The sequence below is a fragment of the Choloepus didactylus genome, chromosome 17 (assembly GCF_015220235.1).
Source record: "Choloepus didactylus isolate mChoDid1 chromosome 17, mChoDid1.pri, whole genome shotgun sequence".
In the NCBI taxonomy this organism is placed as follows: domain Eukaryota; kingdom Metazoa; phylum Chordata; class Mammalia; order Pilosa; family Megalonychidae; genus Choloepus; species Choloepus didactylus.
The window spans coordinates 31,091,441-31,105,084 of NC_051323.1; the positions used below are offsets into that span (position 1 = coordinate 31,091,441).

At 36.7% G+C, this 13,644-nt stretch overlaps 1 protein-coding gene across 1 annotated transcript in view; it reads right to left on the reverse strand.

Moving 5' to 3' along the window:
- The window catches only part of PEX13 (peroxisomal biogenesis factor 13), a 43,845-nt gene that overhangs the window by 9,125 nt on the left and 21,076 nt on the right, over positions 1–13,644 (reverse strand). The gene's annotated exons all lie outside the window — the stretch shown is intronic.

Here is a 13,644-nt window from a genome sequence, read left to right on the forward strand (position 1 = left end):
TTTATTTGCCTTTTACCATATCATTACATTGCAGATTAATTACTTGTAATTGAAAATAAGTGGAAGCTTCTCAATTGCACAGTTAAATGGATTTTGAAATATGTAAATTTCCTTTGCCCTTGCATGGAGGTCCAACATGTACTACAGTTTAACCTTGGAAAACATACTGCAAATGGGTATGGGAATGGAGACCTTGCTTCCTGTTTTAATTTTTGACCGTCTGGGAAGTGTATAAAGCAGCATGATATGATTCAAACAATGTTAATTATCAGAATCATGCTATGTCAGCATATGTATTGCATATAAATGCCTTGTTAATTTTAGGTTGAATTTATTAAAAACATCAGGCAAAACTGATTTCCAAAGCCATTAAATGTTTACTAACAGTGGTTCTTACTGTTCAAAAAAATTTCAATCCTTGTTGTCAGTGCAAAAAAATTGTAATGAAACTTAACAACTGCTAAGCCTTAAGACTGCTATGTGGCAGAGCAAGTCAGAATATTCAGCTTCTACATCTGTCAAAAATTCAGAGTACTGACAATGACGTTCACTTTTGACACTACTGGTTCCATAACACATGGCAGAGTCAAATACTTTTTTGCAAAGTATCTGATAAAAAATACACAGGCTTTAAACACCTTACAGTTTCACAAGCTTTGTAAATTTGTCCAAATAAGCCTTTTTCTGTTCCACATTTTACCATCATCTGTTATAACATGCCTTAGCAGACTCCACTTCAGGTTGCACTGAATTTACTGTTTTTCAACTTCTTTGAAAATATTCTTGTCTGTAATTGTTCCACGAAGACAATACATAGAGGCTAATTCTTCAGTCACTTTAAATTTGTCACTGATTCCTCAAACAACAGCCAAGCAGTCTCAATAATATCTGTTGGCTCATCATGAGCCAAGGAAAACCATTTAAATTATTTGCCTTGTTTTAAAATTGCCTATTGATGTTGTTCTCTATGCCCTCAACTCTTTAAGCAACTGATCTTGCTAAAAAGCTAATAGTCTTAAGTTTATTTTTCTCCTGGACACAATCCTTTGGCTGCTGCAATACACACAATTTAAATAGCTTTCCTTGCTTGGCTAATAAATGAGTCTCCCCCAAACTTACTTTGGTTACAGCCTCATTTTCATTTTTTTGGTGAAGATATTCTGCTGTGATGAGCTATTCCATTTTAAATTTTCTAATTTTTCTGGCTGTTGCTTTCCTGTGAGATGGGAATATTGTGTTGAGTGCTTGGTCTGGTAATGCTGACATATATTATATGCGTCTAGCATAACTATATTGTCACTGCATAATAAATACAATGCTTTGTCATCTAACTCAATAACAAAATAATCCACACTCCAGTGTGCCTTAAACAGTGACATTCAAAGTTCACTTTTCTCTTCTTTCTTGTGTGATATGATGGGTATACACTAATAAAAAAGCTGGGGAAAAAATGATTCATATAGCATTCAGAATGCGTCAAGTGACAACCTGACGCTGAGATTTGTAGTGTGCCAAGAGCAGTGTGAAGCAATGAAAGTGCCACATATGGACTCTGTTGCAAACTACTCAACTCTGCTACTATAGTGTGAAAGCAGCCATAACAATATGCACACAAATGAGTGGGCTGTGTTCCAGAAAAATTTTACTTATACACACTGGAATATGAAATTTCATATAATTTTCATGTCACAAAATATCACTCTTCATTTGATTTTTTTCCCCCAATATTTTCCCATTTAGAAACATAAAAACCATTTCTAGCTTGTGGGCTGTACAAAAATAGGCAGCAGGCTGTATTTGGCCCACAGGCCATGGTCTGCCAACTCTTCCTCTAAGCAGCTAAGAAGTCACTGGACCTAAGCTTCCATAACTGTTATTTCCTCAAAAATCTCTCTGTATCATTATCCATTTTTTCCTTCTTTTGCCTCACAAAAAGAACTACCCCCATCTTCCTTTTTTACCTGGTTCCTTGGATCGTACCTTCTCCTACCTCCGAGAGGAGGCTTTTTTGTCATTTAACGCTTCTCTCTCTCTCCCTCATCTATTCAATCACTCCTTCTCTGACTCCTTTCTTTTGGCCTAAGCATGTTCTCAGATCTCCTAACTTCTTAAACGACAAAGCAAAACAAAAAACTTGCTCGCAATCAGCTAACCTTCCCCAGGACATTCTTTTTCTCTCCTTCCCTTTATTCATTGCCAATCTTTCCTTTTTTGCATACCTGACTTTATTTACTTACCCCTTATCCCCCACAATAGTTTGTCTCATCCACTCTACCAAAACTTGCTAGGGCTAATGTCCTTTAATTGTCAAACCTAGTAATTTTTTTCTCAGTTCTTGATCTTATCCTTTATAGCACCTGACATCATTCATACCCATCCTCTCCTTGAAACTTCTTTCTTCCACCCCAGCTTCTATAATAGAGTAAAAATATGGTTTTCCTTCTATCCTTCTTTCTAATTTCCATTTGTCTCTTCTTTTCTTTCTGTACTTTCTCCCATAGTACTACCATCCACTTACACTGTTTCAAGTATCAAATCTATGTGGAAGACTCCCTAAACCTCTTTCCTAAGATCCTGTCCTGTTTTTAAAACTGCTTTCTGAATAGCTCTATTTTAATATTCCATTGGCCCCTCAAATTCAATATAACCCTTACCAAACTGATTATAATAGCTCACAAACCAGTTGTTCCAAGTGATTTCGCTATACTTATTTTATTGGTAACTTCAAAAACATATCCACAATTTGACCAGGACTTTTATCACTGCCATCCTGAGCCATGCCACCAACTCACACCTGAATTACTATAATGGTCTCTTGAATCTCATGACTGGTCTCTTTTGCCCTAGATCTTCCCAAAGACCACTCTGAGCAGTAAGACATACCTTCTAAAATTGAAGTCAGATCATATTTTGCCTTTGTTCAAAACCTTGCCATGCCCTCTCTCCAGCTCACCCAACTCAGTAGGTGAACTCACTGGTCTTCCCCCTACATGGGACCTGACTCCCAGGGGAATAAATCTCCCTGGCAACGCAGGATATGACTCCTGAGGATGAATCTGGTCCCAACATCATGGGATTAAGAACATCTTCTTGACCAAAAGAGGGATGCAAAATGAAATAAAATAAAGTTTCAGTGACTGAGAGATTCCAAATGGAGTTGAGAAGTCACTTGGGTGGGCATTCTTATGCACTATATAGACAACCCTTTTTAGGTTTTAATGTACTGCAATAGCTAGAAGTAAATACCTGAAACTATCAAACTGCAACCCAGTAGCCTTGACTCTTGAAGATGACTGTATAACAATGTAGCTTATAAGGGGTGACCGTGTGATTGTGAATGCCTTGTGGATCACACTCCCTTTATCCTGTGTATGGATGGGTAAGTAGAAAAATGAGGACAAGAACTAAATGAAAAATAGGGTGGGATGAGGGGATGATATGGGTGTTCTTCTTTTACTTTCATTTTTTATTCTTATTTTACTTTTTCTGGTAAAAACTATATGATGGTACTTTGAACAGTTGAACGAACACCACGGATGACTGTATGATATGTAAATATATCTCAATAAAACTGAATTAAAAAAAAAAACCATGGATTCCCATTTCAGAATAAAGGCCAAAGATCTTACAAATATTTAGAAGACTTTATCTGCCTACTTCATTTCCTGCTACTGTCACTTTGCTCCAACCACACTAGCCTCCTTCCTATTCACCTGGTATGTCAGGAATGCTGCTACCTAAAAACCATGCACTTTTGCTATCTTCTATGTCTCAAATACTCTTCCCTCAATAGGTTCAGGGCTTATTCCCTCACCTCTTCAGAAAAGCCTAAATACATATGTTTAAACTATATATATTTTAAACATTTTTTACTGTGAAATATAACATATATACAGAAGTGATAACTTTCAAAATATGGTTTAACATATTTTATAGAGCAATTTTAAAGTATCGAGTGGGTTACAGCTTCACAATTTCAGTTATTTCCTTCCAGCTGTTCTAATACAATAGAGACTAAAAAAAACTACATAATGATTCAGTAGTCAGAATCCTTTATTAAATCCTATCTTGTCTGTTCCTATTCCTCCCTCTCATTTGATCACTGTCTCAATCTTCAGGGATATCTGGGCAATGACCACTCTAACTAGTTCATATTGAAAAAAGGTATTGACATTATGTGGAAGGGGAATGCAGCTGGTTGATGTTTTCGAAGAGACTGGTGCCTCTGGGTTTCGGGACTTATCTGGCATAGGAACAATCTGGAGGTTTTAAGTTTCTGAAAAATAAACTTAGTGAGTGAAACTTTATTATTAGAGTCTCAGGAACCTGGGTATTTTTTAGGATTTTTGGAAATACTGTTGGTTTGGGGTTGGCTTACTGTGGCCATTTGCAACATCTAGCTGAAGCTTCCATAATAGTAACCTTCAGGATAGCTTCTTGACTGTATTTGAAATCTCTTAGCCACTGAAACCTTATTTTGTTACATTTTTCCCCTTTTGATCAAGAAGGCATTTTCAATCTCACAATGCCAGGGCCACACTCATTCTTGGGAGTCATGTCCCATGTAGGGGGGAGGGTAATGAATTTATTTGCCGAGTTAGGCTTAGAAAGAAGTCACATTAATTATAGGTAGGCTTAGCCCCCCACTTTACAGCAGTAAGTTTCCTAAGAGGAAGCCTCAAGATAGACGGCTTGACTTAATAAGTAGGGGGTCCCTAATTTCACATAGCATATATTCTGTCCAAAATAAACAATCAATGTCTCACATTATCATCGCTTAGTTGTACAACCATCATCACTCTCAATTTTAAACAATTATAACCCAGAATACCCCATCACTCTTATATCCCCCTCAATTATTTACCCCTTGTATTGGTGAGGTAATAGTAAAGTATTCCTATTAAGCACAGTCCATAGTATACAATAGGTAGTTTTTCCCATCAACCATCCTGTTGTTAACTCTTTGTAAAAGTGTCATACCTTAGAAGTAGATCATGCAAGAAGTTATTCATATTTGTAGTGCTAATCTGTGAGACACACAATTCTAAACAACCCCTTTTAATTGTGTTCACCTTCCATATGGCACTGATACTTAAAATCCTATTAATGAACTATCATCACCCCAGTCCATTCCCATACCTTTAAATTCAACCTTGTTAACAAGTCTGTACATATTAGGTAATCATTCCCCTTTCTCTAGCTTCTGCCGGACTTTATTTAACACCACAACTCCTCTTCCTAGCTGACACTCCCCAACTTTCTTCTTTGCTTTATTATGTTTTTCTATGGCACTTATCACCTCTGACTATCTACTTTCTTATTTGTGTGTGTTGCCCCCCCCCAACTAGAAAGCCACAAAAGGATTTTTAATGTTTTATTCATTGCTATATCCCTAGTTCCTATATCCCTAGTGCCTAACATGTCATAGGCACTCAATAAATATTTATTGAGTTAATGAATAAACATCCCTCCGATAACCCAAATTTAAAGGTATAGGGCATTTTGATTCTTCCGTTCCTTTTATGTACTACATTTAGCCATTAACTAAATCCAGTTGAATCTATTTTATCTATGCTGCCTTTCACATACTGTACCTAGTTTAGACCTTCTTATCTCTAAACCACTCTAATGCAAAAGCACCCTATTTTATGTCCCCAAGTTATATAAATATTTATTAAGTACCTTCTATATGCCAAGCAGTGCGCTAGATGTTGAGAATATAAGAACGAACATTGTATCTGGGGGGAAGACCTTCCAGGAAGATGGTGGAATAAGGGGCAGCAGAGATCATTCCTCCACCAAAAACACCTAGAGGACAGGCAGAAACTGCCCAAAGCAACTGTTCTGGGGCTTGGAAGACCAGGGGAGTACTGTGCACCATCCAGGGAAGAGTGGGACAAAGAAACAGAGAAACTGTGATAGAGAAACTGAGGTGAGTGACTCACTTGGCTAACTCCTGCTGGCTCTTTCTGGACTGTGGCTCCTAGCACCCCCCCCCCCACCCTCAAGGCAAGCAGCTTCTGGTTGGCCTGGTTCCTGCCCAGTGGGCTGCTGAGGACTGGGAGTCAGGGAGGCCCTCCCACCAGGGAACAGAAAAGGATGCGGCACAGCTCCGATCCAATTGTTGACCAACAAAATTGGATCTCTGGGGCCCATAGCCTTGGCACTTTCCAGACAGGTGCCCATGGCATCTCTGAAGCAGACTGGAGAGAGGGTGAATAATAACCTGCTTTTGTAGACCCGTGGGGAATAGATTGCCAAAGAGCACCATCTGCTGGGCAGGCTGGAAGGGTGCAGTCTTAGGAAGCTGCTTTCCTGATCCTTCCCCAGGGACCTTTGGAACTGGTCTGCACCCCTTGCAGACCAGTTTTTGGGTCCCTAGCCCTGTTTTGACTGGGAAGTACTGATGAACCAAGTGCAAAAGAAGAGCTTTAAAACAAACCTAAGCAACAACAAAATCTTAGACAAGAGAGGGAAACTGACCTTCAGAATAATCTCATCAAGATAATCAGATGTCCAGATACCAGCAAAAAAAAAAATTGTAAGCCATACTAAGAAAGAAATAGATATGGCCCAGTGAAAGAAAAGATAAAAAAGTTGGAGGAGATACAGAATTTGGATCAACTACATAAAGATGTTCAAGCAAATCTCCTAAACCAATTCAAGGAAATGAAGGAAAACATGGTGAAAGAGATAAAAGCTACTAAGAAGACACTAGGTGAGCATAAAGAAGAATCTGAAAGCATGCAAAGAAAAATAACAAGTCTTAAGGGAATGAAAGGTGCAACAGATGAGGTTAAAAAAAATATGCTAGAGGCATACAACAGCAGATTTGAACAGGTAGAAGAAAGGATCAGTGACCCAGAAGGCAAGACATACAAAATTTAATGGACAAAGAACAGATACAGAAAATAATGGAAAAACTTGAGCAGGGTCTCAGGGAATTGAATGACAACACAAAACACACAAACATACATGTCATGCCTATCCCAGAAGGAGAAAAGAAAGGAAAAGAGGCAGAAAGAATATGTGAGGAAATTATGGCTGAAAACTCCCCAAGTCTTATGAAAGATATAAGGAAACAAGTCCAAGAAATGCAACATACTCCTAACAGAATAAACCCTAATAGACCCCCTCAAAGGCACATACTAATCAGAATGGCAACTGAGAACGAAAAATAGAGAATTCTGAGAGCAACAAGAGAAAACTGATTTGTCACATAAAAGGGAACCACAATAAATTAAATGCCAATTTCTCATTAGAAGCCATGGAAAGAAGAAGACAGGGGTAATGATATATTTAAGGTACTGAAAAAAGAACTACCAGCCAAGAATTCTTTATCTGGCAAAACTGTCCTTCAAAAATAATGGAGAGTTTAAAATATTCACAGATAAACAGAAGCTAAGCAAGTCTGTTAGCAAGAGTCCTGCCCCACAGAAATACTAAAAGGAGTTCTGCATACTGAAAAGACAAGACAGGAGAGAAGGACTTGGAAGAGAGTGCAGAAATGAAGATTATCAGTAAGGGTAACTGAAAGGATAAAAAGAGAAACAAAAATAACATGTGACACATAAAATCCAAAGGATAAAATGATTGAAGCAAGTACTGCCTTAACAATAACAACACTTAATGTTAATGGATTAAACTCCAATCAAAAGACATGGATTTGCAGACTGGATTTAAAAAAATGTGACCCATTTATATGCTGTCTACAAGAGACTCACCTTGGACACAAGGTAACAAATAGTTTGAAAGTGAAAGGCTGGAAAAAGTTATTCCAGGCAAGCAGAAACCAAAAAAAAAAGGAGCTGGAATAGCTATAGTAATATTGGACAAAACTGACTTTAAATGCAAAAATGTTAAAAGAGACAAGGAAGGACTTTATATATTAATAAAAATGGCAATCTATCAAGAAGAAATACCATAAATATTTATGCACCTAACCAGGGTGCCCCAAAATATATGAGGCAGACATTGGCAAAACTAAAGGGAGAAATAGACATCTCTACAATCACAGTTGGAGACGTGGATACACCACTCTTATCAGTAGACAGACCATCTAGACAGAGATCAATAAGGAAACATAGAACTTGAATAAAATGACAAATTAAACTAGATCTAACAAACATTTACAGAATATTACATCCCCAAACAGTAAGGTATATATTCTTCTCAGGTGCTCTTGGATCATTTCAAGGATAGAACACATGTTAGGTCACAAAACAAGTAGCAATAAATTTTAAAAGACTGAAATTATACAAAGCACTTTCTCTGATCATAACAGAATGAAGCTGGAAATCAACAACAGGTGGAGAACTGGAAAACTGACAAATATATGGAGGTTAAACAACATACTCTTAAACAATCCATGGGTCAAAGAGAAATTTCAAGAAAAATTAGTAAATATCTTGAGATGAATGACAAAGATAATGAGAACACAATGTATCAAAACTTATGGATACAGTAAAGGCAGTGCTGACAGGAAAATTCATAGCCCTAAATGCCTACATTAAAAAGGAAGAAAAAGCTAAAATCAAAGACCTAACTGCACACCTGGAGGAACTAGAAAAAGAACAGCAAACTAATAAAAACGCAAACAGAAGAAAAGAGATAACAAAGATGAGAGCAGAAATAAATGAAATCAAGAATAAAAAACAACAGAGAAAATCAACAAAATCAAAATTGACAAACCCCTCACTAGACTGATAAAGAAAAAAAAAAGTGAGAAGATGCAAATAAATAAAATCAGAAATTGGAGAGGGGACATTACTACTGAATCCACAGAAATATATATCATAAGAGGATACTATGAACAACAGTATGCCAACAGATTAGACAACTTAGATGAAATGGACGACTTCCTAGAAACACATGATCAACCTACACTGTCTAAAGAAGAAATGGAAGACCTCAACAAGTCGATCACAAGTAAAAGAGACTGAATTAGTCATCAAAAACCTCCCTACAAAGAAAAGGACTAGATGACTTTACAGGTGATTTCTAACAATCATTCCAGGAAGAATTAAGACCAACCCTGCTCAAGCTCTTCCAAAAAAAAACTGAAAAGGTGGAAACACAACCTAACTCGTTCTATGAAACCAACATCACCCTAACACCAAAGCCTGATAAAGATACAAGAAAAGAAAATTACAGACCAACATCCCTTGTGAACACAGACACAAAAATCTTCAAAAAAATACTTGTGAATCGAATCCAACAGCACATTTCAAGAACTATACACCACAATCAAATGGGTTTTATTCCAGGATGCAAATGTGGTTCAACACAAGAAAAGAAATCAATGTAATACACCATATTAACAAATCAAAGGGGGAAAAACCGCATGATCATATCAATTGATGCAGAAAAGGCATTTGGCAAAATCTATCATTCTTTCTTAATAAAAACACTTTGAAAGGAGGAATCAAAGGAAACTTTCTCAACATGATAAAGAGTATATATGAAAACCCCACAGCTAACATTGTACTCAACAATGAGACTGAAACCTTTCCTTCTAAGATTGGGAACCAGACAAGTCTGCCCACCCGTCACCACCGTTATTCAGTACTGTGCTAGAAGTTACAGCTAGAGCAATTAGGCAAGAAAAAGAAATAAACGGCATCCAAATCATAAAAAAAGTAAAGCTTTCACTATTTGCAGACAGCATGATCCTGAATTTAGAAAGTCCTGAGAAAACTACAACAAAGCTACAACAAAGCTACAACAAAACTACAACAAAGCTACTAGAGCTAATAAACAAGTTCAGCAAAGTGGCAGAATACAAGATTAACTCGCAAAAATCAATAGTGTTTTTATACACTAGTAAGGAGCAATCTCAAGAGGAAATCAAGAAAAAAATTTCATATACAACAGCAACTAAGAGAATCAAATAGGAATAAATTTTTTATTGTTTTATTGAGATATATTTACATACCATAAATCATCTACGTTTACAATCAACTGTTCACAGTACCATCATATATTTATGCATTCATCACAGTTTTTGAGCATTTTCATTACTCAGAAAAATAATAAAAATAAAAGTAAAAAAGAACACCCAAAACATCCCATCCCCCCTATTCATTTGATTTTTGTCCCCATTTTTCTACCCATCTGTCCATACACTGGATAAAGGGAGTGTGAGCCACAAGGTTTTCACAACTACATGGTCACACAGTGTAAGCTATATAGTTATACAATCATCTGCAAGAATCAAGGCTACTGGGTTGCATTTCAAGAGTTTCAGAGATTTCCTTCTAACTATTCCAATACATTAAAAACTAAAAAGAGCTATCTATATAAATGCATAAGAATAACCTCCAGAACGACCTTTTGACTGCATTTGAAATCTCTCAGCAACTGAAACTTTATTTTGTTTCATTCCGCTTCTCCCTTTCGGTAAAGAATGCTTTCTCAATCTCACGATACCAGGTTCAGGCTCATCCTCAGGAGTCATGTCCCACGTTGCCAGTGAGATTTACACCCCTGGGAGTCCTGTCCCACATACGGGGGAGGGCAGTGAGTTTACCTGCTGTTGGCTTAGAAAGAAAGACTACACGCGGACAACAAAAGAGGTTCCCTGGGATGACTCCAAGGCACAATTATAAGTAGGGTTAGCCTCTTCTTTGCAGTTCTTAAGGGCAAACCCCAAGATAAAGGGCTTGGCCTTCTTCACTGACAGTCCCCAATACTTATGAAAATTTCAGTGATTCCCCAGAGTGGGGAAGTTTAATATTTCCACATTTTCCCCTAGTCCCTCAAGCAGGCTTTGCAAATACATTTTTATTCTCTGCCCAAATTACTTTGGGATGTATCAGGGCTTCACACTAACCTGTACAAATCAACCAGATCTCACTTCTAGGAATAAATTTAACCAAGGATGTAAAGGACCTGCATTCAGAAAACTACAAAATTTGCTAAAAGGAATCAAAGAAGAATAAATGTAAGGACATTCTGTGTTCATGGAATGGAAGATTAAATACAGTTAAGATGTCAATTTTACCCAAATTGATTTACAGATTAAAGGCAATCCCAAACAAAATTCCAATGGCCTAATTTGAAGAAATGAGAAAAGCCAATCATCAAATTATATGGAAGGGTAACAGGCCCTGAATGGCCAAAAACATCTTGAAAGAGAAGAATGAAGTTGGAGGAATCACACTGCCTGACTTAAAAGCATACTACAAAGCTACAGTGGTCAAAACAGCATAGTATGGGCATAAAGGTAGACATATTGGTCAGTGGAATCGAATCAAAAGTTCAGAAATAGACCCTGAGATCTATGGTCAATTGATTTCAACAAGGTTGCCAAGTCTTGGCAACCGTAACAGAGCAGTTCCTTCAACAAATGGTGCTGGAAGAACTGGCTATCCATACCCAAAAGAATGAACAAAATAAACAAAAATCAACTCAAAATGATGAAAGACCTAAACATAAGAGCCAGTACCATAAAACTCCTAGAAGAAAACGTAGGGAAACATCTCCAAGATCTGGTGACAGACGGTAGTATCCTAAACCTTATACCCAAAGCACAAGCAATGAAAAGAAAATAGATAAATGGGACCTCCTCAAAACTGAGTAATTCTATGCTTCAAGGACTCTTCAAGGGAAAAGGAAGAAAATATTTGGAAACCACTCATTTGACAAGGGTTTGACATCCAGAATATACAAAGAAATCCTACAACTCAACAATAAAAAAACAACCCAATTAAAAAATGGGCAAAAGACATGAATAGACATTTTTCTAAAGAGGAAATACAAATGGATAAAAAGCACATGAAAAGATGCTCATCTCCATTAGTTATTAGGGAAATGCAAATCAAAACCACAATAAGATATCATTTCACACCTATTAGAATGGCTACTATTAGACAAACAGGAAACCACAAGTGTTGGAGAGGATATGGAGAAATAGGGACACTTATACAATGCTGTTGGGAATGTAAAAGGGTACAGCTGCTGTGGATGATGGTTTGGTGGTTCCTCAGAAAGCTAAGTATACAGTTGCCTTATGATCTGGCATATATATACTCAGAAGAACTGAAAGCAGGGATGCAGACAGACATTTGTACTCTGGTATCATAGCGGTGTTATTCCAATTGCCAAAGGATGGAAACAACACAAGTGTCCATAAACTGATGAATGGAAAAACAAAATGTGGTATACACATATGATGGCATTTTTTTCAGTACTGAGAAGGAAAGAAGTCCTGAAACACATGACAACATGGATGAATCTTGAAGACATTATTGAGTGAAATAAGTCAGACAAAAAAGGACAAATTCTAACGTGATCTCACCAATATGAACTGATTATAATATGTAAACTCATAGAGTTAAAATCTAGAATATTAAGTTACCAGTAGATTTAAAGAGGGTAGAGAATCAGGAGCAGGTGCTTAACATATGCAGAATTTTTAATCTGGTTGTATTTAAATGTTTAGAAATGGATAGAGGTGATGGTAGCATATTATGGAGAGTGTAATTAACAGCAATAAATCATATGTGTGATTGTAGTTCAAAGACAAACTCTAGAGTTGTGTATGTCACTAGAAAGAAAGTCAGAGATTAAAACATGGCAATGTATAACACAGTGAACCCTGTGATGGACAATGACCGTGATTCATATTACAAATATAAAAATGTTCTTTCGTGAACTAAAACAAATATATATTACTATTAGAAGGACTTAATAATAGAGTGGTATATGGGAAAAATGCACCTATTGCAAACCATGGACTAAATAGTAATATTTTTATGTTACTTTAAAACTTTTTATAAGTATTCTTTTATATTTTAATAATATTCTTTCATCAACAGTAACAAATGTACCACACCAATGCCAGGGGTCAATAATGGGGGTGGAGTGGGGGATAAGAGGTATGGGATTTTTTTTTTTTTGAGTAAAGAAAATTCTAAAATTGATTGCAGTGATCAATGTACAACTATGTGATGACACTGTGAGCTGCTGATTGTATACTTTGGATGGACTGTATGGTAAGGGAATATCTCAATAAAACTGCTAAAAAAAAATGAACATAACTGCAAATCCTTTATGAATCTTATATTCTGATTTCAACCTCTTTTAACTTCCAGTGACCTATCTTAAACACTTTAGATAGACTGACCTCTTTAGAGCACTGTTCATGTCACAAAGCGTGCTCAAAAACAAAACAAAACAAAAACAACCTGCTTGTTACTAAATGAAATTGAAGTCTCATAATAGCAATTAAGATCTATTAGACTTAAACTACTTTCTAAGCCTTATTTCTTACTATCCTTCTATTCAATACTATAGGCAACTGCTGAATACATCTTCTATTTCCCACTTATGTACTTTTTGTTCAAGTTGTTCCATCTGTTTGACAGTCCTTTTTTTCCTACCAAACTGAAGAAATGTTACCTATCCTTCAAAAATCTAAGATGCCACTTCTTCCTGGATACCTCAACCAAAAATGATGGCTTTACTCTTCTTAATTGAGATAGTATTCTGTACCAGTTGATAGAAGATGGGCTTAAGAGTCAAACAGGTTTGGTTTTGTTTCTTGAACTATCTTATCAAAGATTTGACCTTGGGCAAGTGACTTTTCTGAATTTCAGCTCTGTCACTTGTTTAACGAGGTAATTCTTATCTGCTGGGGTGTTG